The sequence below is a fragment of the Xenopus tropicalis genome, chromosome 6, assembly GCF_000004195.4.
Source record: "Xenopus tropicalis strain Nigerian chromosome 6, UCB_Xtro_10.0, whole genome shotgun sequence".
In the NCBI taxonomy this organism is placed as follows: Eukaryota; Metazoa; Chordata; class Amphibia; order Anura; family Pipidae; genus Xenopus; species Xenopus tropicalis.
The window spans coordinates 141,292,234-141,315,044 of NC_030682.2; the positions used below are offsets into that span (position 1 = coordinate 141,292,234).

Below are 22,811 nucleotides of genomic sequence, written 5' to 3' on the forward strand. Positions count from 1 at the left end.
CCATATAAAGGCACAAGGCTGCAGGCTGAGTTATACAGGGAACTCTGAGTATCACTCATGTATTATAAGGGATAATGTACCCCCTACTGTAAATGATAAGGATATTAGTAGTCACTGAGGGGTTCTGTGCCCATATAAAGGCACAAGGCTGCAGGCTGAGTTATACAGGGAACTCTGAGTATCACTCATGTATTATAATGATACTCATGATAATGTACCCCCTACTGTAAATTATAAGGATATTATAAGTCACTGAACAGTTTTGTGATCATACAAAGAGTCACAAGGCTGCATTTTTTCTGCTGGCAGAGCCAATGTGCTCCCTTCCTCCCTGTCGCTGCACTGATGGGCATAGAGTCGGCCTTTGGGCAGACACATGGAGCAAGCAGATATTGGCACAAATACAAGAAACAATGCATTTTCTATGTTTAAAAACATGCAGAGAAAAATAGAAAACGCAGGCAGAGAGAAGCCGAGGCTGAGCCCTGGCCAACATTGTCCCTAGGCTGATGGCACACTTCTCAGCCCTTTTTTGGGTTAATCCCATTGTTTATCAGCCATGATTGCATTGGAGTTTGCATTTCTGGGAAGACATTAGCGTGGCTGTTGGTGTAGAGTTGCTCAGAAGATGGATGAAAGGAAGCACTCTTGATGTAGCAAGAATGTGTGTTTAATTGTTGACACACTAATTGTTGACAATGGGCTTTGTGGCAAATGGCAATTAAGCGTGTAATCCTTAACACATTCTTAGCCAGAGAGCTGCCTGAGGGCCATTTAAATTGGGCCATAGTTCCCACCGGCAGGCTAGATGCACCAACTGCTTCTCTTCTGCTGTCCCATTCAGTGTTTTTGTTCAGACATTGACCAGAAGCACAGATCACTTTAACTTTCTACTGGAATTCTTACATTTAGCAAATCTCAAGTCACACTGGGCATTTGGGTATAATTGTGTTACAATTAACACGGCTCCAAGCAGCTACACAAATAGATCCACATTTGTGAGGTTTCCAGGCAAACATATCTGCCCAATTGTGGCTTATATAATCATTTGGCTACTGATCAGCAAAAAATCTTGCCCGTGAATGCCCATTTATGGAACCCTTGCTGCAGGGGATTGGACACATAAGTAAAGGTGGCCATACACGGGCCAATTGTAGCTGCCGATATCAGTCCCTTAGACCGACTCGGCAGCTAATCGGCCCATGTAGGGGCACAAATGACGAGCCTGCCTGAAATCGGGCAGATATCAATTGGGCAGGTTAAAAAATTTAGGCGGAACGGGGACCACATTGGCTCATTGATGTGGTCCCCGAACCAACTGCGCCTATTACTAGTGTTGTAATTTGATCATTTGGCCCCAGGGCCAAACAACGAATTAGCCTAAATTCACCCGATATTGCCACCCGTAGGTGGGGATATCAGGAGAAGATCCGCTCACGAGCGGATCTGAACATGTATGGCCACCTTTAGGTAGCCTTCTATTCAACAGGGCCTTGTGCTTATTGTACACATTGTCAACGACACCTCAGATCTTTCCATCAGTTTGATTCCGCTACATAGTTTCAGAAGTCAGACCCAACAGTGCAGAGAATATAAATAGCCAGAAAGATACTGCTTTCAAAAGCAAATTGATTTACAAGTAACTAAACATTTTTACTAATATACAAAGACAAGTTGCTCAGAATGAGACTGTCTTTGTGGCCGATTTCATTGCACAAAACCCTCTCGACTTGACTTTGCATTTTCACTTTGACACTGGAGCAATCCGTGCCGCTGTAGTGCATGGATACAAATCCGGAGACGCCGCAGTTACAGAGAGCGGTAACAGAAACCCAGGATCAAACACCGCAGAACCATGTGGCATAAATGTGGCAGAGCAACAAAGCTATTTCTGGAGACGCTGGGGCCTCGTTTTACTGTTTTCTCTCCTGTCACGTCCTACAGATGAAAGCGAGACATTCCTTCTGCTGAACTCTCCCTTGTTTCCCAGCCCAATCTCTTCCTCTTCCTGGGACTCCTATAGTCTCTGGCCAGGATGTCCCACGCTCACACCTCAGTGACAATATGCTGACAGACAAAGCACATTACAGCCTTTGCTTATGCAGGTAATCAAATACCGCCTTCCTTTTCGCCCCTTTATTGCTTGTGACTTTGGGACAATTGCTGAATTTTATGGCTTTGTTAGCATGACTTGTGCCAAAAACCGCTGATCAGAGATCAGACCTATGAAATACTGAGCATTCGAATCTTCTCCTTCATGAGAATGCTGGACGTTTAATTTTATTATTTGACAATGGATCACAGTAAAGCTGGGTGTAGACTTTAAGATCTGCTCTTTTGCTGAGATCACCTTGTGAGTGGATATTAAAGGTCCCCATACACTGGCAGATCCACTCGTTTGGCGATGTCGCCAAGCGAGCAGATCTTCTCCTGATATCCCCACCTACGGGTGGGCGATATCGGGAAAATCCCCTGGGGCCCTGGGGCCAAATGATCAAATTATAACAACGGGCGTAGGAAAAGTCGGTCCGGGGACCACATCAACGAACCGATGCGGTTCCCAATCTGAATAGATTTTCTAACCTGCCCGATCGAGATCCGGCCAATTTCAGGCCAGATATCGGTTGGGCAGGCCCGTCGGGGGCCTTAACCCTATTTGGCTACCTTAAGACTGGGGCAAATTAGGTCCCCAGGGCAAAAAATGAATCAAAATGTGGGCCCTTGTTGGGAAAGAACTCCATCAATGCAGTCCTTGTCTAACATTATTTTAAACCCTGTCTGACAGGTATCTGGACAATTTTCAGCCATATATCAGTCAGGCGGGCTGATGGAAGGGTTCCATAAATGAACTGAAAGGGCAGCAGCTTTAATGGAGTCGTGTATTGTTGCTTGCTTAAGGGGCCTTATGTAGAGGCATTGGGAAAGGACATTATCAATGGCTCATTGTGGTACTTTATTGGCTGGATTTTCAGACCTGACCAACAGATGTCTGTCAATTACCAATTGTATATCGGTCAACAGAATGTCATTTTTGCCTTTTACACTTACCAATAACTTGGCAGCCAATGCTGACCCATGTATGGCTAACATAAGCCTCCTTATCTTTTATATTTCTGTAGTTCAATAAACTGCAACACGAAACAATAACAAACTATCAGGAACACCAAGCTACGGGGTATTCCAAAGCAAATACATTATGCAGGGAATAGGCACCCAAAAACCACTATTAGGAAGAGCCAGACTTAAGTACAGATTTATAATCATACATGTTGCAGGTATGGGTGCCCAATTGTAAGACTATAGAAGGCAAGAGCTGAGGCTGAAGTGCTAAAGAGCCTGCTAAACTCAGGGCTGGGGATAGGCCCAAAAGCAAAATAAAGTGCATTTCTAACGAGCTGTTGGCATCTCTTCCCCCTATTGTCAGAAGTCATTATACGCACACTTGTATCAGACAAGGCTGTGAAGCCCAAGTGACTGAGCCGTGAATTATTGACAAGGATTCTTCATGGTCACTTGGGAACAATGTTAGAAAAAAGAAGCAGCAGCAATGTAGTGTTCTGCCCACACACTAACAAGGATGTTAAAGGCTTTTATAGCAAAATGTCAGATGTCATGCAAATCAAAGAAATACGTTCTAAAAACAAAGATAACTATTTCGGTCTTTAAGCCTGAAGAAGAAGGAACACAAGGTGCAACGCAGAGGCAAGGTGTAGGCTGAACGCAACAGGGTAAAATAAAGTAACACCAACCAAGCAATGTAGGAACTATCCTTCCATTACACATTCAGCCATGGCCATCTCTATGGGCCTTAGTGTTTAATGATAAAGGTTAAAGGAAGTGTTCCTCCTCCAGGTGTAGGCATGCCATGTAGTAGGGGGAGAATCCCCACTGCCCAAAAATGCAAGTGACTATTCCCGTAGGTGGTACAATAGAGGGGAGCAACTATATTAGGCCTGTTTGGACTTCAAAGGAGTGTGAATGAAGCAAGGGTATCAGAGATAGGAAGTACACCTTATTGGTTTCATTGAGTAGGGGCTTTGTAAAGGAAGACAAGCTGGGTTGAGTGGTAACTCCTACATGAAACCCAATCCGCTAGTTGGTAGCCAATAGAGCAGTTATGGTGGCCATACAGGTTAAGATCTGCTCGCTTGGTGAGGTTGCGCTATCTGCACCTACGGGTGGGCGATATCAGGTGAATTAAGGCTAATTCGGTCGTTTGACCCTTGGGCCAAACGATCGAATTAAAATGCTGGTAATAGGCGCAGCCAGTTTGGGGACCACATCAATGAGCCGATGCGGTCCCGAATCCGACTAAATTTTTTAACCTGTCTGATCGATATCTGGCCGATTTCAGGACAGATGTTGGTCGGGCAGACCCGTCGTTAGTGCCCCTACAAGCTAAGCTGCTGAATTGGTCTAAGGGTCTAAGTGTGAACTAGCAGCACTGGGACTGACTTCTTGTACTCTGGAGCTGATAGACCTGCCTTTTAGTTGCAATCAAACCAAAAACCTCAAGAACAAGGCTGGCACTAGGAAACACTGGACCAATCAGCAAAAAGTGCTGCAGTTAAAACATGTTTGTTCTTTATTTACAGAAAAAAAAATCTCAGACATGGACAGACTGGCACATTTTGTGCCCAAAATGGGCACTTAATCATAGGCTAAAGAATTTTTTGAAACAACAGTATTTAGGGCTAAATCAACCAATCAGAATACCAACCAATGACTAAAGGCCCCCATACACGGGCTGATTGTAGCTGCCGATATCGGTCCCTTAGACAGATTCGGCAACTTATCGGCCCATGTAGGGGCAGAGACAATGGCCATACCCGACCGATATCTGGCCTGAAATTGGCCATATATTGTTAGGGCAGGTTAAAAGATTCAGTTGGGGACCACATTGGCTCATTGATGCGGTCCCCAAAGCGACTGTCCCATTGCCGCCATTATAATTCAATCGTTTGGCCCCAGAGCTAAACGATCGAATTAGCCTACATGTTTCCCGATATCGCCACCCGTAGGTGGAAATATTGGGTGAAGATCTGCTCATGTGTATGGGAACCTTGAGAATCTTTGAATCTACTTATTATGTACCAATTGTTAGTAAGATCCTTTGTAGCCAGCTGTAAAATCACATCTGCAGCAATACCTTCACTTGATGTAATTTTAATACCCACTCGCACCCAAATAATTAAGGACTGTGACAGTGTCTGACACCAGCTTGGAAGCCCCTTCCTCCTACCCTAGCGTCATGGCCCCCAGAGAGAGTAGTGTGTAACGTGAGCTCTGCCGCCAGTAGCCGGACCCTCAAGCAAAATAGAGTTTTACTAACACGGCAAAAGCTGGATTCTCTGGAGACTCTGGGAAACAGATGTCCCATGTGGCTCCAAGTGGTGAAACAGGTGAAGACAAATGGCAATTAACACCAGAAACACTTCCTCCTTAAGTGAAGACAGCCGGGATCAAGACGGCCATAGAGAGGACAACGTGAATGATGTTTTCAGGTCTGATCAATGAATTGCCCACAAAGCAGAACAGTGTTGTCTGCGAATGGAAGACTGCTCCAGACTGGGTGTCATATTAAAATACTATCTGTTCATGTAGTATCAGAAGGCTGTAGCTCTGGGGCTATTGGGCACTTCCCTGATGTATTCTGTGTAGATTCTGTCATGATTGGAGGATCCCTTCACTAATCAGAAATCCCCGTCCCCTAGCTGATCCCCCAGCTTTAGGGCAACTTGAGGAACCTCACAGGCGTTCCAGCCCCTAGTGCCACCCTAAGGTGGCCTATTGAATGCCGCCCCCCTCGCCCCTCAGTGCTTAGGTTTTTTGCATTGGAGGGGACCAAGGGGAGGGGCACATTGTTATTGCAGAGATCCCAATAGCACTCTCTGCAACTTCAGGGGTGCCATATGGCAGCAGCACCCCTGCTCACGGACCTATTAGTGATGAGAAAAACTGCCCAATTTCACTTTGCTAAAAAATTTGTGAAACAGCAGAAACATTTGTAAACATATTCGAGGTAATGGACATTTTTCTGCTGTGCTTTTTCCTCACTCCAAATGCATTGGATTCAATGGGCATTCAGTTTTAATTTTTTTTTTGCTCCAAATGCATTGGAGTCAATGGGAATTCTTTCTTACCTTTGTTTTGCTCCAAATGCATTGGAGTCAATGGGAATTCTTTCTTACCTTTGTTTTGCTCCAAATGCATTGGAGTCAATGGACATTCTTTCTTGCCTTTTTTGCTCCAGATGCATTGGAGTCAATGGGAATTCTTTCTTGCCTATTTTTACTCCAAATGCATTGGAGTCAATGGGAATTCTTTCTTGCCTATTTTTACTCCAAATGCATTGGAGTCAATGGGAATTCTTTCTTGCCTATTTTTACTCCAAATGCATTGGAGCCAATAGGAATTCTTTCTTGCCTTTTTTGCTCCAAATGCATTGGAGTCAATGGGAATTCTTTCTTGCCTTTTTTGCTCCAAATGCATTGGAGTCAATGGGAATTCTGTCTTGCCTTTTTTGCTCCAAATGCATTGGAGTCAATGGGAATTCTTTCTTGCCTTTTTTGCTCCAAATTCATTGGAGTCAATGGACATTCTTTCTTGCCTATTTTTATTTCAAATGCATTGGAGTCAATGGGAATTCTTTCTTGCATTTTTTGCTCCAAATTCATTGGAGTCAATGGGAATTCTTTCTTGCCTTTTTTGCTCCAAATGCATTGGAGTCAATGGGAATTCTTTCTTGCCTTTTTTGCTCCAGATGCATTGGAGTCAATGGGAATTCTTTCTTGCCTATTTTTACTCCAAATGCATTGGAGTCAATGGGAATTCTTTCTTGCCTTTTTTGCTCCAGATGCATTGGAGTCAATGGGAATTCTTTCTTGCCTTTTTTGCTCCAGATGCATTGGAGTCAATGGGAATTCTTTCTTGCCTATTTTTACTCCAAATGCATTGGAGTCAATGGGAATTCTTTCTTGCCTATTTTTACTCCAAATGCATTGGAGTCAATGGGAATTCTTTCTTGCCTATTTTTACTCCAAATGCATTGGAGTCAATGGGAATTCTTTCTTGCCTATTTTTACTCCAAATGCATTGGAGCCAATAGGAATTCTTTCTTGCCTTTTTTGCTCCAAATGCATTGGAGTCAATGGGAATTCTTTCTTGCCTTTTTTGCTCCAAATGCATTGGAGTCAATGGGAATTCTTTCTTGCCTTTTTTGCTCCAAATTCATTGGAGTCAATGGACATTCTTTCTTGCCTATTTTTATTTCAAATGCATTGGAGTCAATGGGAATTCTTTCTTGCATTTTTTGCTCCAAATTCATTGGAGTCAATGGGAATTCTTTCTTGCCTTTTTTGCTCCAAATGCATTGGAGTCAATGGGAATTCTTTCTTGCCTATTTGTATTTCAAATACATTGGAGTCAATGGGAATTCTTTCTTGCCTTTTTGCTCCAAATTCATTGGAGTCAATGGGCATTCTTTCTTGCTCTTTTTGCTCCAAATGCATTGGCGTCAATTTTTACTCCAAATCCATTGGAGTCAACAGGGTGTTTTTTTTCCCCGCATGAAAAAACAGGATTTTTCTTCCCCAAAATGGCCAACAGCCAACACAAATTATGTCCAACACAAAAAAATGCAAACTTCACTGCACTGAAAAATCTCCAATGCTGCAACAAAATGTCATATAATGATCATTTGAAAGACCACACAAACATTATAACCACCCTAAAAGTTGTTATTAAGGTGACCTGCCCCTTGAGCTGGTGAGCAGTACGGAGGTGGGGGACAGAGGCAGCGGCCTGTAGCATCTGTTCCACTTTAGCCATATTGTATATTTCAGCATTATTGCCTGTTTTCCATGCAGACGCCTGCTAGCCATTCTGTCAGGCACGGAATTAATGTACAGTGTGGCTCTGAATGGAAGGTGAGATAAAAATAAACTATTATGTGAGTGGGACACTTTCCCCAGAGTGCTGTGACAGCAGCCTCGCTAATCACCCACATCCTCTGCCTTATTCTATATAGCCTGGGGGGGCCATTATGAATGGGGCGGTTTGGGCTTGTAGTGCGCAGTAAGGAGAGCTTCGGTCTTCATATTCTATTTTATTTTTACGAGATGTTTCCTCTGCCCTCTCCGGCTAAATACTAAAAAGCCATAGCACTCGCTGCCTGCAGCCGGTTTTATGGTTTATTGACCCGGCGTTGTGAACAGACTGTAGTAATAGTGCAACAGTTGCAGCGGCGCTGTGTGTGTTTGTGCAGCCAGATTTATAGTGATCAGCACTTTCTTTACAGTTGGGGGGGGGGCACAGTACATTTTAAAAGCCCTTTTATTTGTATAAAATAAGAACTATTACCCTTTAGGAGTTGTAGGCTGTAAGCTTGGGATTCTCTGTGTAGAGGCTAATAGCTCTTTTTTTCCTCTTGATTTTCACAAGAATTTAATAAACTTAAACCTATTTTTCCACCAAAGTGAAATCAAAACTACTTTATACTTTAGCGCCACATATTCAGACCCAGTAAAGTCCCCCTATACAATAATATTCTATAGAAGAAAAATTATATATGTATGTATATATATATATATATATATATATATATGTGTATATATATACAGTATATCTATCCACATCTATCATCTATGTCTGTCGGTCTATTATCTATCTATCTATCTATCTAATCTATCTATCTTATCTATCTATCTTATCTATCTATCTTATCTATCTATCTATCTATCTATCTATCATCTATCTATCTATCTATCTATCTATCTATCTATCTATCTTTTTATCTATCTATCTATCATCTATCTATCTATCTATCTATCTATCTATCATCTATCTATCTATCATCTATCTAACTATCTATCTATCTATTATCTATCTATCTATCTATCTATCTATCTATCTATCTATTATCTATCTATCTATCTATCTATCTATCTATCTATCATCTATCTATCTATCTATCTATCTATCTATCTATCATCTATCTATGTATCTATCTATCTATCATCTATCTATCTATCTATCTATCTATCATCTATCTATCTATCATCTATCTATCTATCTATCTATCTATCTATCTATCTATCTATCTATCTATCTTTCTTTCTATCTATCATCTGCTATTTCTGTCTCCAGTCTTTCTACCTACACCTGCTGCTCTGTGGGGGCCCCAGGAGATCATCCCTATTCCGACTCCCTAAAGAGACCTCCTGTGGAAATGATTATTATCACTTTAAATCTAAAGCAGAGATCATATTCATTTTACATACAACTGATGTGGATGCAGGAACCTTTAAAGCACAGCAGCTGAGGAGCCTGGGAGTTGTGGTTTACAGCAGGTGTTGGGGCGGTGGCTTTGACACCTCGGACATACAGGAACTCTCAAGCTAATTGACAGTTAATAAAAAGCATGGGAAAACATGTTTGTAATTTATTGTATAGAGTGGGGCCATCGTGATGGACTGATGGAAGAATCCACAGTACATGGTGGGCTGTAGACAAGACCTCAAATGACAGTGAGCGGCTAGGCTATTGGTGGCCTGTAGACAAGTCCTCAAATGACAGTGAGCGGCTAGGCTATTGGTGGGCTATAGACAAGTCTTCAAATGACAGTGAGCAGCTAGGCTATTGGTGGGCTGTAGACAAGTCCTCAAATGACAGTGAGCGGCTAGGCTATAGGTGGGCTGTAGACAAGTCCTCAAATGACAGTGAGCGGCTAGGCTATAGGTGGGCTGTAGACAAGTCCTCAAATGACAGTGAGCGGCTAGGCTATAGGTGGGCTGTAGACAGTCCTCAAATGACAGTGAGCGGCTAGGCTATTGGTGGGCTGTAGACAAATCCTCAAATGACAGTGAGCGGCTAGGCTATTGGTGGGCTGTAGACAAATCCTCAAATGACAGTGAGCGGCTAGGCTATAGGTGGGCTGTAGACAAGTCCTCAAATGACAGTGAGCGGCTAGGCTATAGGTGGGCTATAGACAAGTCCTGAAATGACAGTGAGCGGCTAGGCTATTGGTGGGCTATAGACAAGTCTTCAAATGACAGTGAGCGGCTAGGCTATAGGTGGGCTATAGACAAGACCTCAAATGACAGTGAGCGGCTAGGCTATAGGTGGGCTATAGACAAGACCTCAAATGACAGTGAGCGGCTAGGCTATAGGTGGGCTATAGACAAGTGTCTTCTATCACCTGCTTATGGCCGATGGCATAACATGGCTTTCTATGATTAACTGGCCATACGTGTAGCCTGTAACATGCAAGACCAGGCGTGAAACTTGTGTGATGTTCCCAGAGTGCTACCGTACACATGTATGTGCTTATTGTGCTTCTGGTAGGGTTCCCCAATGTGATGCTTGACGCTGAGAATAAATATAACTGATATAGATAAGCTGGTAATTAATCCAGAAAAGGTGGTATAGCTTGGGTAAGAGGGGAGGTGAGCCAACACCTGGAGGGTAAATCTTGGGAAATTTGCATTGCTGCCAATATAATGTTTAGGTTTGGTTGCCCTACGTTACAATGGGACCTCCCCTCCCAGATGAAACCTCTTTGTCTGCAGCAAATCCAGTAGCACCAGGGCTCGCTGACAATCACTGCCTATTTCAGTTACATATTTCTTGCCAGGGACGTCGGACCAATCTAGAAAGCCAAACTCAGGGCCAACTTAGTGTTTGTTTCCAAGTACTTAATGCTCTCACAGCCTCCAAGGGCCACTCGCAGAGCAATTAGCCACAAACACATTGCTGAAATGCTTCACCTACTGAGAGGCCCCGGCGTCCGCGCTGCCGAGCCAAGGATTTCTCACAGAATAGCCGCTTGTGTCTGGGGCCGAGCGCAAGGCCAAATGCTGCCAGGCACTTCATTCAGCAGAGGTTCCATGTACAGAAATGCCTTTGTGGTGCCGCACAATATGGGGCAATATAGGGGCTTTCTAGTGTTGCACGTCCAATGTTGCACTTCCAATGGCATTTCCTTTTGGTATATAAGGAAGGGAGGACAGAATGCCTACGTGTGTGCTATTGGAATATAACAAGTGCCTGTTTCATGGCATGTGGAATGAATTCAGGTGCCGACAACTTGGGAAAGAGCCTTCAGTTAATTGTAGTGTATATATATATATAGGAAATACTTCACGACTGGCACACCCTGTACAAATTATCACACATTTATTGTGAACACATTGCACAAAAATAATCCGACGTTTCAGTCCTCAACAGGACCTTTCTCAAGGATGGTACAATAATGTCTAAACCAACCGTAAAACCACTCTCAATACCAACACAATGGAAATGTGCCCAATCCCCATCATTAGACCAATACGTGATTATCCAATCATAATGTGAGTGTGCGATTATTATATATATATACTAGGGTGTATGGATCCCAGTGTTAGCATCATCATAAATTGAAGGTTAATGGCAATATTAGTAATAGGGAGAGAACGTAACAGATCTGGATCAGTTTGTTCAACCGGGGTACCAGGGGAAATCCTGGTGGGTCCAGTTGGCCCCTATCTACTGTACTTTTTAATTCACAGCATTATCAGTCTCTCTTCAGTACGCCACTCACTGCATCTCTCCTGCTGGTAGGGGGGCCTTCAGGTCATGTTCTCTGTTGGGCCCCAGGTGCCCCAGTCCAACCCTGTAACAGATGCAGGGAGCTATTTCTTTCTGTCAATCAATATGGATCAATAAACTGAGATATGTGCAACCCTTTTCCTACGTGACTTTTCATGTATTGGTGCTATGTGGTGTTATACACAGGGGTACAGTATAGAGAAGCTTAACGTCATGCTTGACTATCAACTTCATACAGCTTGTGTATTCTGAGGTGCTGTATCACTGAAGTCTCAAGAGAAAAGACCTACTTATATACTTGTATGGGCCAGATTCAGCTTGATGAGAAAAACCTATCCCATCTCATCACGTGAAAACTCCATTGAAGTCTTTGGAGATATCTGGAATCCAACTAGAAGATAAGTTCCTTATGAAAATGAATCTGGCCTGTATGGCCAATGTATGTGGATACTATTTGTGATTAAGAGAATTGCCTATTTAAGCCATATCTAAGTGCCAATACATCATATGGAACTATGGGTAGGCAGAAGAGGCACGTGCATAGGGTGCAATGGTGGTGGGTGCTAAGCACCTATTTACTTTGTCTGCCAACCTCTAGTTCTGGTTCCTGAGTTGTCTCCAGATGCCAGCATTTTTTGCAGTAATGAGTTAATGCTAGGGTTTCTATCACCCCAACCCCTCACTCGTCACTCCCCCGCCGCCCCACCCTGCGTGCTCATTGCATGTGTGTGAAGAGGGTGCAGGGCAATCGGTGGATTGCCTTGGGTGCTGGCCCGGCACTGTCATATTCTCAGTTTGGTGAAGGCTCTTCCCTGTTCCACATGGAACACTAACTTGTCATGCCAAGGGCCGTAAAATTGTCCAAAACACCTCCGTTGGAGCCGGCATGTTTTTGAAAATAACATTAATGCTCATTTTAGCTCTTTTTAGAGAAAACATGGCAAAGGGAGACTCGTGGTCTGTTTTCCATTGAGGAAAGGAAAGCTTGGCCAGAGAGAGGCTGAATCAATATCACACGGAGTTGCTCTCTGAAGGACCACGTGCGTTATTTCCATAACTGGTGCTTGACTATATACACACACATAGGTACACACACCTTTCACACTTTTCCCACTGAGTCATCATTCATAAAGTAGGTCATGAGGTAAACAGATAATCAGGTAATGTCACCAAGGAGTGCGCCCTGAAGGCTAATCTTGTATTAGCTATAGTAATTACTTGCTTGGCTTCACAAAGTGTTCCATGGGAGGAAGAAGAAGAAGAAGTGTTACAACAGGCCAGGGATCCTGACACATGAGGCAGTTCTGGAGCTCTGAATCCCATGTTACCCTGGCAGCCGATAGCAAAACAGACTGCCAAATCTCCAGTTGCTAATTCTTTAGCTTTCTCCTGCCAATACAACACAAAGCGGCATCGAATGTGCTTCAAGCCCTCGTTGGCCTCTGTAAGAGTAGCATTATCCTCAGTAGGAACGTTGGCACGCGTGAGCTTTTGGAAGTGATGGAAATGGTTTCACCCTCTCTGTGTTCGATTGTACGATACGTGAAATCTTAATCTGGCCTTTATGTTTGTTGTACTACTCTCCTGTTCTATCTGCCACCCGTATGCACTCATAGTCCTTTCTCAGGGCGGTTGTACATGGGGCTTTGCAATTGTTAGATAAACGGCATTGGTTCCAAACTAGCTGCTCTTCGACATCGGTGCCAAAACTGTGGGGCTGGCCTCCTGCAGCTCTGCCTTGGCCTTGACTGGGGACCCCTGCAGTGGTGCCTTGGCCTTGACTGGGGACCCCTGCAGTGGTGCCTTGGCCTTGACTGGGAACCCCTGCAGCGGTGCCTTGGCCTTGACTGGGAACCCCTGCAGCGGTGCCTTGGCCTTGACTGGGGACCCAGACTAAAGGAGGGGCCAAGACTAAAGGCCAGTTAGAAGAGATATGGGAAGAGTGATGACTTACTCATGTAGATATTTCTGGTCAGCCTAAAGGTAAATGAAAGTGACTTGAGGGGATGAGCACTTATTTGTCATCTTATATAATCTATATCTATATATAATCTATATAATCCTGGCACTAGGACTGAATGGCTAATACAGTGATGTTCTCCTATATCTGCAAAGTCTTATGAGCTAAGGTTGGTCTTGGCCAATGGTTGGCCTATAAAGGCAGGCTTAATCCCAAAATCTATATCTCTACAGTCACCCATATAAATATATTAAGGAAATTTAAGATTTTTTTCAGCAACAATCCACAAAAAGATTTTAATGTCAAATGTATTGATAGGGGTGAGTGCCTATATACATTATTAGGCCACCCCGTGCACCTCACCTTATCATTTAAAGAAGTAGTGAGTTTGACTTTTGGTTGTTGCTTTGTTTTTTGGAGGGGGAAGGGGAATTAAATTGATTGATATGCTCATTTCCTCTTCCTGTTATGGCACACAAGAGCCACTGTCCATGTTTCGGGGCAATAATTGTTCCCATGTGTCTTAAGCCACACAATTCCCATTGATTAATCACAGGAAGAGATGGGCCAGTGTTTCCCATAGAAGTCGCTCCAAACATATGTAACAAGGTAAAACTCTACTGTTTTTTTTCCAAGCAGATTTCTGCCTTTATATCGGCTGGGAACTCCCAGCACCTTCTGTATTGGCTTTATCGCCGGTTTAATTCTAATACCAAACAGAGCATGGGAGGGGTATAGAGAGGATTAACTCAGAACTGGTGGGAAGTTGCAGTAACCTTTTCCGTGTCTGAGATCAGCTCAGTACCACTGATATCTGTTATCTGTTTGACTGTGTTTTTCCAGATATATGAGAGGTCTAGATGACGACGAGGGGATTAGACTAATGAATATTGCCGCTCAGTAACAGGTGGCCTTGGTACGGTCAGACAGAGCTTTTATGGATTAAAGGGGATGTTCACCGTTTGCAAAGTCCTACCAGTGTGGGAGAACGTTACCTATTGCAATCAATTACAAAAATGCTTCCTTTATGATATACACATCTTGTAAAGTGACACTTACTGAATACTCAAAGATGGGGTCTCCACACCCACATTAATGGTGGTAGCGCAGTAAAAAACCCAATGGTTGGTGCTCACTGTGGGGATATCACCTTTCATTCATATGTGAAAGAATTATATTATGTCATATTAAGACACACCCTTAAATCCATATGACTCCTCCCCTGTGGATAGCACAGCAACCCCCAGCATATAATTACACACCTTAGGGACCATATAATGACTATTTCTAAATGCTCATAAACTCCCAGATCAAATCTCTGCCAGGTTCACCTCCCACAGGCAGCATAGGTCAGGCAAAGTATGGCACACACAGGCAGCATAGGGCAGGCAAAGTATGGCACACACAGGCAGCATAGGGCAGGCAAAGTATGGCACACACAGGCAGCATAGGGCAGGCAGAGTATGGCACACACAGGCAGGGTATGGCAGGCAGAGTATGGCACACACAGGCAGCATAGGGCAGGCAGAGTATGGCACACACAGGCAGCATAGGGCAGGCAGAGTATGGCACACACAGGCAGGGTAGGGCAGGCAGAGTATGGCACACACAGGCAGCATAGGGCAGGCAGAGTATGGCACACACAGGCAGGGTAGGGCAGGCAGAGTATGGCACACACAGGCAGTATAGGGCAGACAAAGTATGGCACACACAGGCAGGGTAGGGCAGGCAGAGTGTGGCACATACAGGCAGGGTAGGGCAGGCAGAGTATGGCACATACAGGCAGGGTAGGGCAGGCAGAGTATGGCACACACAGGCAGCATAGGGCAGGCAAAGTATGGCACACACAGGCAGCATAGGGCAGGCTGAGTATGGCACACACAGGCAGGGTAGGGAAGGCAGAGTATGGCACACACAGGCAGGGTATGGCAGGCAGAGTATGGCACACACAGGCAGCATAGGGCAGGCAGAGTATGGCACACACAGGCAGCATAGGGCAGGCAGAGTATGGCACACACAGGCAGCATAGGGCAGGCTGAGTATGGCACACACAGGCAGGGTTGGGCAGGCAGAGTATGGCACACACAGGTAGCATAGGGCAGGCAGAGTATGGCACACACAGGCAGGGTAGGGCAGGCAGAGTATGGCACACACAGGCAGGGTAGGGCAGGCAGAGAATGGCACACACAGGCAACATAGGGCATAACATTAGGAGGTTACCTCTAAAATACAGTATTAGTTCTTTAGTCTCTCAGTAGGTTTAATTGATTGTCTTTGAACCTTTTTCAATGACTTAGATTCTTCACCACCTATAATAGTCATTTATTATGTGCAGGGCAGGGTACAAAGTGCAAAAATATGGCTGCAAAATTGCTGCAGATATCTGTGCTCCAACATGGAGAAGTATATGAGCAGCAAGGGCAATGTATAGTATCGGTGCAGAATTGCACCTCCCTGCTGCCTTCTCATGCTTTCCAGCCTAAGTGATTGCATTCTTTGTACATAAGTGGGATCATTTGGGACGGACATTGCCCTAAACCTTTCCAGTTAGCTGGAGACTTTTGCTTACGCATTTTCCCTCCTATCCCCGCACCGTATCACGTGGTGCCCAGAAGAACATGCCACCCAACTGTAAAGTTCTTTATGCACTGACAGAATACAGGAATCCTGCCATGTTTGTTTTCTTATAGGTGCAATATTCAGGCTTCGTCTGAAGTCCAGCTTTTTACGCACAGAAGATGTCGGCAGTCAGCTGCTTTATACAGATTCACTCAAATTCCACACATTTGCTTCATCTTCTCAACTTATTCCATGGGGTTTATCAGCTAAAGCCAGACTATGAATGATGGGTTTATTAGAGATCACCCAGGAACCAGCACAGCACCTTGGCCAAGCTGGTCAGATCATTCCATCTATATCATCTAACTCTAGTCCTGGGATGTCCTTTAGCTCTTATATATGTGCGAATTCCAGGACTAGATGAAGACATTGGTTATTTTGGGCCCCACGCATTGAGCAATTGTTGACTGGTTGACTAAATCAGCATAAATATAGTATTATCGCCCCCCCAGGAGCCCTGTAAGGTTTCTGTTTCATCAGTATATGTAATCAGCCGTGACATGCTTGGAAATCAGTGCAGTCTGCAGCATATATCTGTGTTTATTATGGGCAGTTTGGTGCCCCTAAAATCTTTGGTTGCTCAAGGGAAAATCACCCCAAATCTCCTCTTCAATATCAGAATTCTCTTTCATATTTATGGCGCCTATGGTTGGGATACTGGGAGTTGTAGTTCAGCAACAACCAGGGGGGCTAGTGCCTAAAAGTAGTGATGAGCGAATCTGTTCCGTTTCGCAGAAAAATTTGCGAATCTTTCAAAAGATCCGCGAAACGGCGAAAAATTTGCGAAAATGTCGTGCGACAAAAAAAAAATTGCCGCCCGCGGCTATTATTTTGTCGCCTGCGGTTATTGTTTCATCGCCCGCGGCTATTGTTTCATCGCCCGCAGCTATTATTTTGTCGCCTGCGGCTATTATTTTGTCGCGCGGCTATTATTTTGTCGCTCACGGCTATTATATTGTCGCACGCCTATTATTGGTGCTGAATAATAATCTTTCATCAATAAGCTAGTGCTATAACATGGTGCAGTTCTGTAACTGGCAGCAACCAGCCGACAGTTAGCTTGTAAGTAGCCTGCCTGCCAGTTACCTCCCATTCCTTAGAGAAGTTTAACTTGTGGGCCAGGTCCCAGTCGTGTGCTGCAGCGCCTGGGGGGGTAATTGTTATGCATTTCCCATTGCTAGAGGCGCTGATACCAAGACCTGGCTGCAAGGGAAAGTCGACTTCAGCCTCAGCCATCCTTATGAGTTCCGTCGACTGTCGGGTGCCCAACAGATGTTCAGGAAATGTCGACATTTGCACCGTGGGTCACTGGGAGTTGGAAGGACTGATATATAAATAGATGACACAAGGCAGTGAGGGCAAGCGAGGAAGCTTCCAGTGATTTCATTTCACTGGAGAAGAAATAGTGAGTGTTAGGTTCCCCTTTAAAGGCTACAAAAGAAGTAATGGCGCACAGGACAGTGAAAGTGAAAGCCAGCAGTACATAAGTAGAAGTAGGTAGGACAAGGAGCAGAAGTTGTGGTCGGTTGCAGGGTGGGTTACGGCACAGTCAGGAATGTGAACTGATACTCCCACATGTCCGGATAATTCAGAGCGAGAAGCTGACCCATTCATTTCTGCAGAAAGATTTCATCCACTGCTTGTGGTGGGGTTTGAGAGAGAAACAGATTATTAGGGACTGATTCATTAAAGGTTGGCAAAGTTGGGCATTCCGGAAAATGAACGCCGGGAAAATGTTCCGGAGATTTATCAGAGGTTTATCCACTGCCGTCTTTCTGTTCTTGAGATTTTACTATGAATTTCCTCTACCAATTGTCAATCACAAATCGATAAGGCGTTCTATCCCCCCAAGCGCAGACCTAATGAAGCGCCACCGGAATCAATCCAAACTGATATTGAAGGTTTTATTTTTTTAGGCATTTTTTAGGAGGGAGGGGCAATGTCAGCGCTTCCTTCCTGGCATCAAAAGGGTGAGGAATATCTCAAGCAAAAAAATCAAGATTAATATTTCCAGCAAATCCTTGAGTTTATCCGAGATAATGCAAGAATGCTCTTGTGTACCTCTTGTGCATTTATCTTCGTACCAGGGATTTAACTTTAGGTCCCCGATATCCCATAACTGGCAGGCCACCCAGATTTGTGGGCCCCACACCACCAAGTAGTATTGGCACCCATTACAGTACTATTCGGTCTGCCCACTGGCCAAACAGCCCCCCGCCATTTGTTCTGCTCCTTTATAACCAACCCTACCCCTCACTCCCCTCATCTACCCCCTCCTCCGACTCTGGCTTCTTTGGTCCACACAGCCCCTGGATATTGATCCCCTACAATATAAATCCCCCCCCCCTGCTGGGCTATGGGCCCCGTATAGTAACGGCACAGCTCCCTGCTCATCCTGGCACCCATGCTGTAGGACATTAGTGCATTGCGGATATCTGTCAGTAACTCACAGCAGGAGTGTGTTGGCTGCAGCCGGAAAGCAATGTTAGGCCAAGGGACTAAATAAAGTCGGTGTATGAAAGTTCTATTCCAGCCAGTACAGTGAAAGCCCAGTTCCCCCAATGCAAAGAGTAATGCGCAGAATGGTATCTGCATACGGCTGTGTGGTTTGGCCCAGTCTGGGCTGCGAGTCATTTTCTCTTTGTGGTTCTAGGTGTTAGCTTTTTCTCTTTGTGTTTATTGAAATGCACATCCGGCTTCCCTTCTACTACTATATCAACTCAAAAGCTTGACTTGCCTGATGGCAAAACTGTTTACTAGGGTGCTTTACATATTGGCAGTTGCTTAAATGCCTTTCTGGGAAGTCTCTGTAATGAACATTTTGTGCGCTTCTGCGCCTGGGCACCTGATCCATGTGGCTCTGGCTCTCTTTGCCTTATATGATGTTTTCTCAAACATCTTTTATGGTATCCTTACATTGGATAAATACCCTTAAGAACAACCTCTGGCACAGCCAGAGGCCAAACGGCTCCTAAATCACTGACAGAATGAACAGGCTAGGGTTGCAGGGCTATGGACCCCTGTATATGTTAATATTAAATCCTCTCCAACTAAATACATCCCGTCAGACATTTCATCTATAATTAACACTAAACTGCAATTCCTGGCTGTCTGAGTCAGATAACTTGTCTGCTTTGCTGCTGTTATTAATGGCAAGGGCATGTTCTGGGTGCATTGTCTTTGTGGCCCACCTGGATTAAGCAGTAGGCAATTTCTCAGGCTGTGTTTGACTTGTCCCAAGGAGAAGAAGATGATGGTTAACCAGAATAATTACTCTGATCCATCAGCCTTGGTAGGCACGGCACTTACAGGGCTCAATGCGCTACAAACCAAGGAAGGGATCAGTCCATCAGGTCTTGTATAAACATTGGAGAAGCCTTAAAGCAAACGACATGGAAACTTGTCTCTGTTTGGAAAGGATTATAATTTAGCAGAGGCAGGGCTGCCAGAGTTGGTTGCCCCATCCTATGTGCTCAGAGGGAAGGGAGGAAGAACAAAGCAGGAGAAGGAAAAGTAGTGACAAGAGGACTAAAGCAAGAAGGACAAGGGGGCACTTTGGCTTCATGCCCTCAGATAAGGGATAGCTGCATATTCCTTGCTACCTAAAGCCGCCCATACACCTTCAGATTTTAGTCTTCTTCCGACAAACGTTCGGCTATCGATCATACGTTTAAATTCAATGATCTAAAACTCACATTCAGCCTGAAATTGTAGGATAAAGCCCTAAAAATAACCAATGGGAGGATGTTCTGAACATGAAATAGTTGGCAGCACCAATCATACCAAAGTGACTTCCATTGTAGGGCCCCAAGGGTATCGTCGGATACACAATACGCAGATTTTATCCTTATCCCACCGACATTTTCTAAACTGTCCGATTGACTAAATGATTGACGAAAACGATTGGGACACATGGTCCAAAAATTGTACGCAACGTAGTTTTGTATGATTTTATCGGCAGCTTTATGCTCAACTAAATTCTCAAATTTACTCTGATGGCCACTAGTGGTGCTGTTCCACTGAAGCCTATGACAAATAGCACAGTAAGGTCATGGTGGCACAGTGGCTTCATTGCCATTGGGAAGCTTTCTAGAGTTTCTATGCTCTCCCTAAGGCAAAATGTTTATAGTAGGGTTTCTGAAGTAAACACGCCAGTTTTACCAGGGCAGGGCAACAGTACATTAGATTTTAATTACTTTAAAGCACTTTCATTTTTTGATGTTACTGTTCCTATATAGATGTTTCGTTAGTCATCCAACTGGTTTTCTTAATTCAGAAGTCGGATGAAAATCCCAGTGGGATGACTGGTGAAATGTCTTTAAGAAAAACACAGCAAGTCCAGTTGATTTGACTTATTACTACAGATAAATACTTATACTAAAGATGCCCAACCTGCAGGTCTCCAGTTGATGCTGAACTACAACTCCCTATGGTATTGATGAAATGCTTGGCTTCCCAGGCCTCAGGTTGTGCATCCCTTACGTATATAATGTCTGTTTATAACATATATATTTTTTCTCTCCATAGGATTACCTTGAATGAAGACTCCTCTGGTGGAATTGCTGGATCTTCATGTGGATTTACAATCATGTCCATCTGTGAATGGGGATTTTATTCGGGGCGCCCAAAGAAAAGGATTATTGGTGTAACGTGAATAAAAGCTGAGGGCCATGGTGTTGCCAAGAAGCTCATCTTATGGATAAAATGTGGAAGAAGAATATTAGGGCCCGGATACTGGAAAAGAAGGCTGTTGGCCACCTCTTCTCCCAGGCGATGTAGGCATGGGGATGTTACGGATATATCCATACGTTTATATCCAGGGCTGCACAACATGGCACTAAAGGTACGATAACAAACAAATGCCATTAAGAGTGTCGGCAAATCAGTGCCTGCAGGGGGCGCCACCTGGTTATTTGCACTGCAGAATCATGAACTCCTCTCTCTTGCGCAGGTAGGATTAGAGGAGATTACATTGTACACATCTGATGCAATTATCTGTCGTTAGGGGCTCATTTGTGACACTATGGAGTTTGTGTATCTGCTTCTTCCTAGGGTGCAAGCTGTACTCGTGGAATGGTGGCTGTTGGGGTTCAGACCCAAGTTCATCATTACTTTTGCTTTGTTTTTTTTCTTTTAGCACTCAGCTGAAATAAATGTGGAATAGCAGTGCAGTATGTCTTCTCATTTTATTTGGAAATATTACAGGGTATTCTTGTGCCACCCCTGAGGACTGGAGCGCTAGTATCCTGGGAATTCATTTACAATTCATTAGCCTTCTCCAATGAGAAGCCTGTGGGCCAATAGTGGGCAGAGGACACCATGTAGTCATCCTCCAACTGGATTTTCTTACATGCCCAAAAGATCCCCCTAGATATTATTGGTGCAGGCCATCAGATTGCCTTATAAATGAGCCAATAAACTGCCGACAAGTCTGTTGTCCATTAGTAGGACACCTCTTGGCAGTGGGCACCATGTAGTCATCCTCCAACTGGATTTTCTTACATGCCCAAAAGATCCCCCTAGATATAATTGGTGCAGGCCATCAGATTGCCTTATAAATGAGCCAATAAACTGCCGACAAGTCTGTTATCCAATAGTAGGACACCTCTTGGCAGTGGACACCATGTAGTCATCCTCCAACTGGATTTTCTTACATGCCCGAAAGATCCCCCTAAATGTTATTGGTGCAGGCCATCAGAACGCCTTGTAAATGGGCCAATATGACATGGCATGCAGGGGCAGAGGGCTGTGCCAGTAGATCCGTTGCTCAGCTTGTATTTAAAATCACTGTAGAGTCAGGGATCTGATATCCTTGATTGGTCAGCAGGCCCTACGCCAAACTCCAATGGCTGCTGATTGGCCACTGCAGCTTATTGGCCTGTACGGGGCTATGCCTGCCTGGCAAATAAGGTGTGAGGACCACTTTGAATGTTGGTGTCAGCCTGCATAGGTTCTTATTGTGACCACCGCCTCACTCAATGGCCTCACCCCATTGTGCCTTAGCAACGGCAGCCTGATAGTTATCCATATACATTTGTACTGTCAGCACTTTTCTAGGTGATACTCGTTACTCTGTGCATTGGCGTATCATCGCTTCCTTCCTATCAGAAAGCAGAAATGAGCCAATATCAGTGAGTTTGGCAAGAGATAACATTACTATTTCCTCATATTTATAAATAAATCTTGCAAAATCCGATCTCACTTTGCAATAACACGGTGGCCCCGGGTGGGAGGGCCATTTTGTGCCATTGAATTCTCTTGCCGAAGCCCCTCCCTGGGTTTTGTACAGTAGACTTCGGTACCAGGGATTCCGTTGTGCATGGAAAGGCCTATTAGGTCTGTTGTTTGTAGCCAGAAAATGCCCATAATTCCCTGTTGGTAAATATTATTGCACATTCATTGTGTCGGAATGAGGGAGCTTATTAAGGACCATAATTGCCCTGAAATAGTAACAAAATGGAAATCTTCTCCTCTGCCTCTTTCCAGGTTTCAAATGGGGGTCACTGACCCTGACAACCTAAAACCGTTGCTCTGTGAGGCTACAATATTATTATTATTGTTACTTTTTACTACTTATCTTTCTGTGCAGGCCTGCTACTATGTATATTCCCATCTCTCGTTTCAACAACCACCTGGCTACTAGGGT

General features: G+C 44.3%; 1 long non-coding RNA gene across 3 annotated transcripts in view; it reads left to right on the plus strand.

Annotated features, from left to right (window-relative positions):
• The window catches only part of LOC100487686, a 157,021-nt gene that overhangs the window by 55,819 nt on the left and 78,391 nt on the right, over positions 1 to 22,811 (plus strand). For 2 of the 3 annotated variants that reach the window (XR_004223225.1, XR_004223224.1), the window contains one exon: positions 20,693 to 21,116. This is a non-coding gene — a long non-coding RNA (uncharacterized LOC100487686). The remainder of the gene's footprint in view (positions 1 to 20,692; positions 21,117 to 22,811) is intronic. The other variant, XR_001924805.2, reaches the window with a different exon arrangement.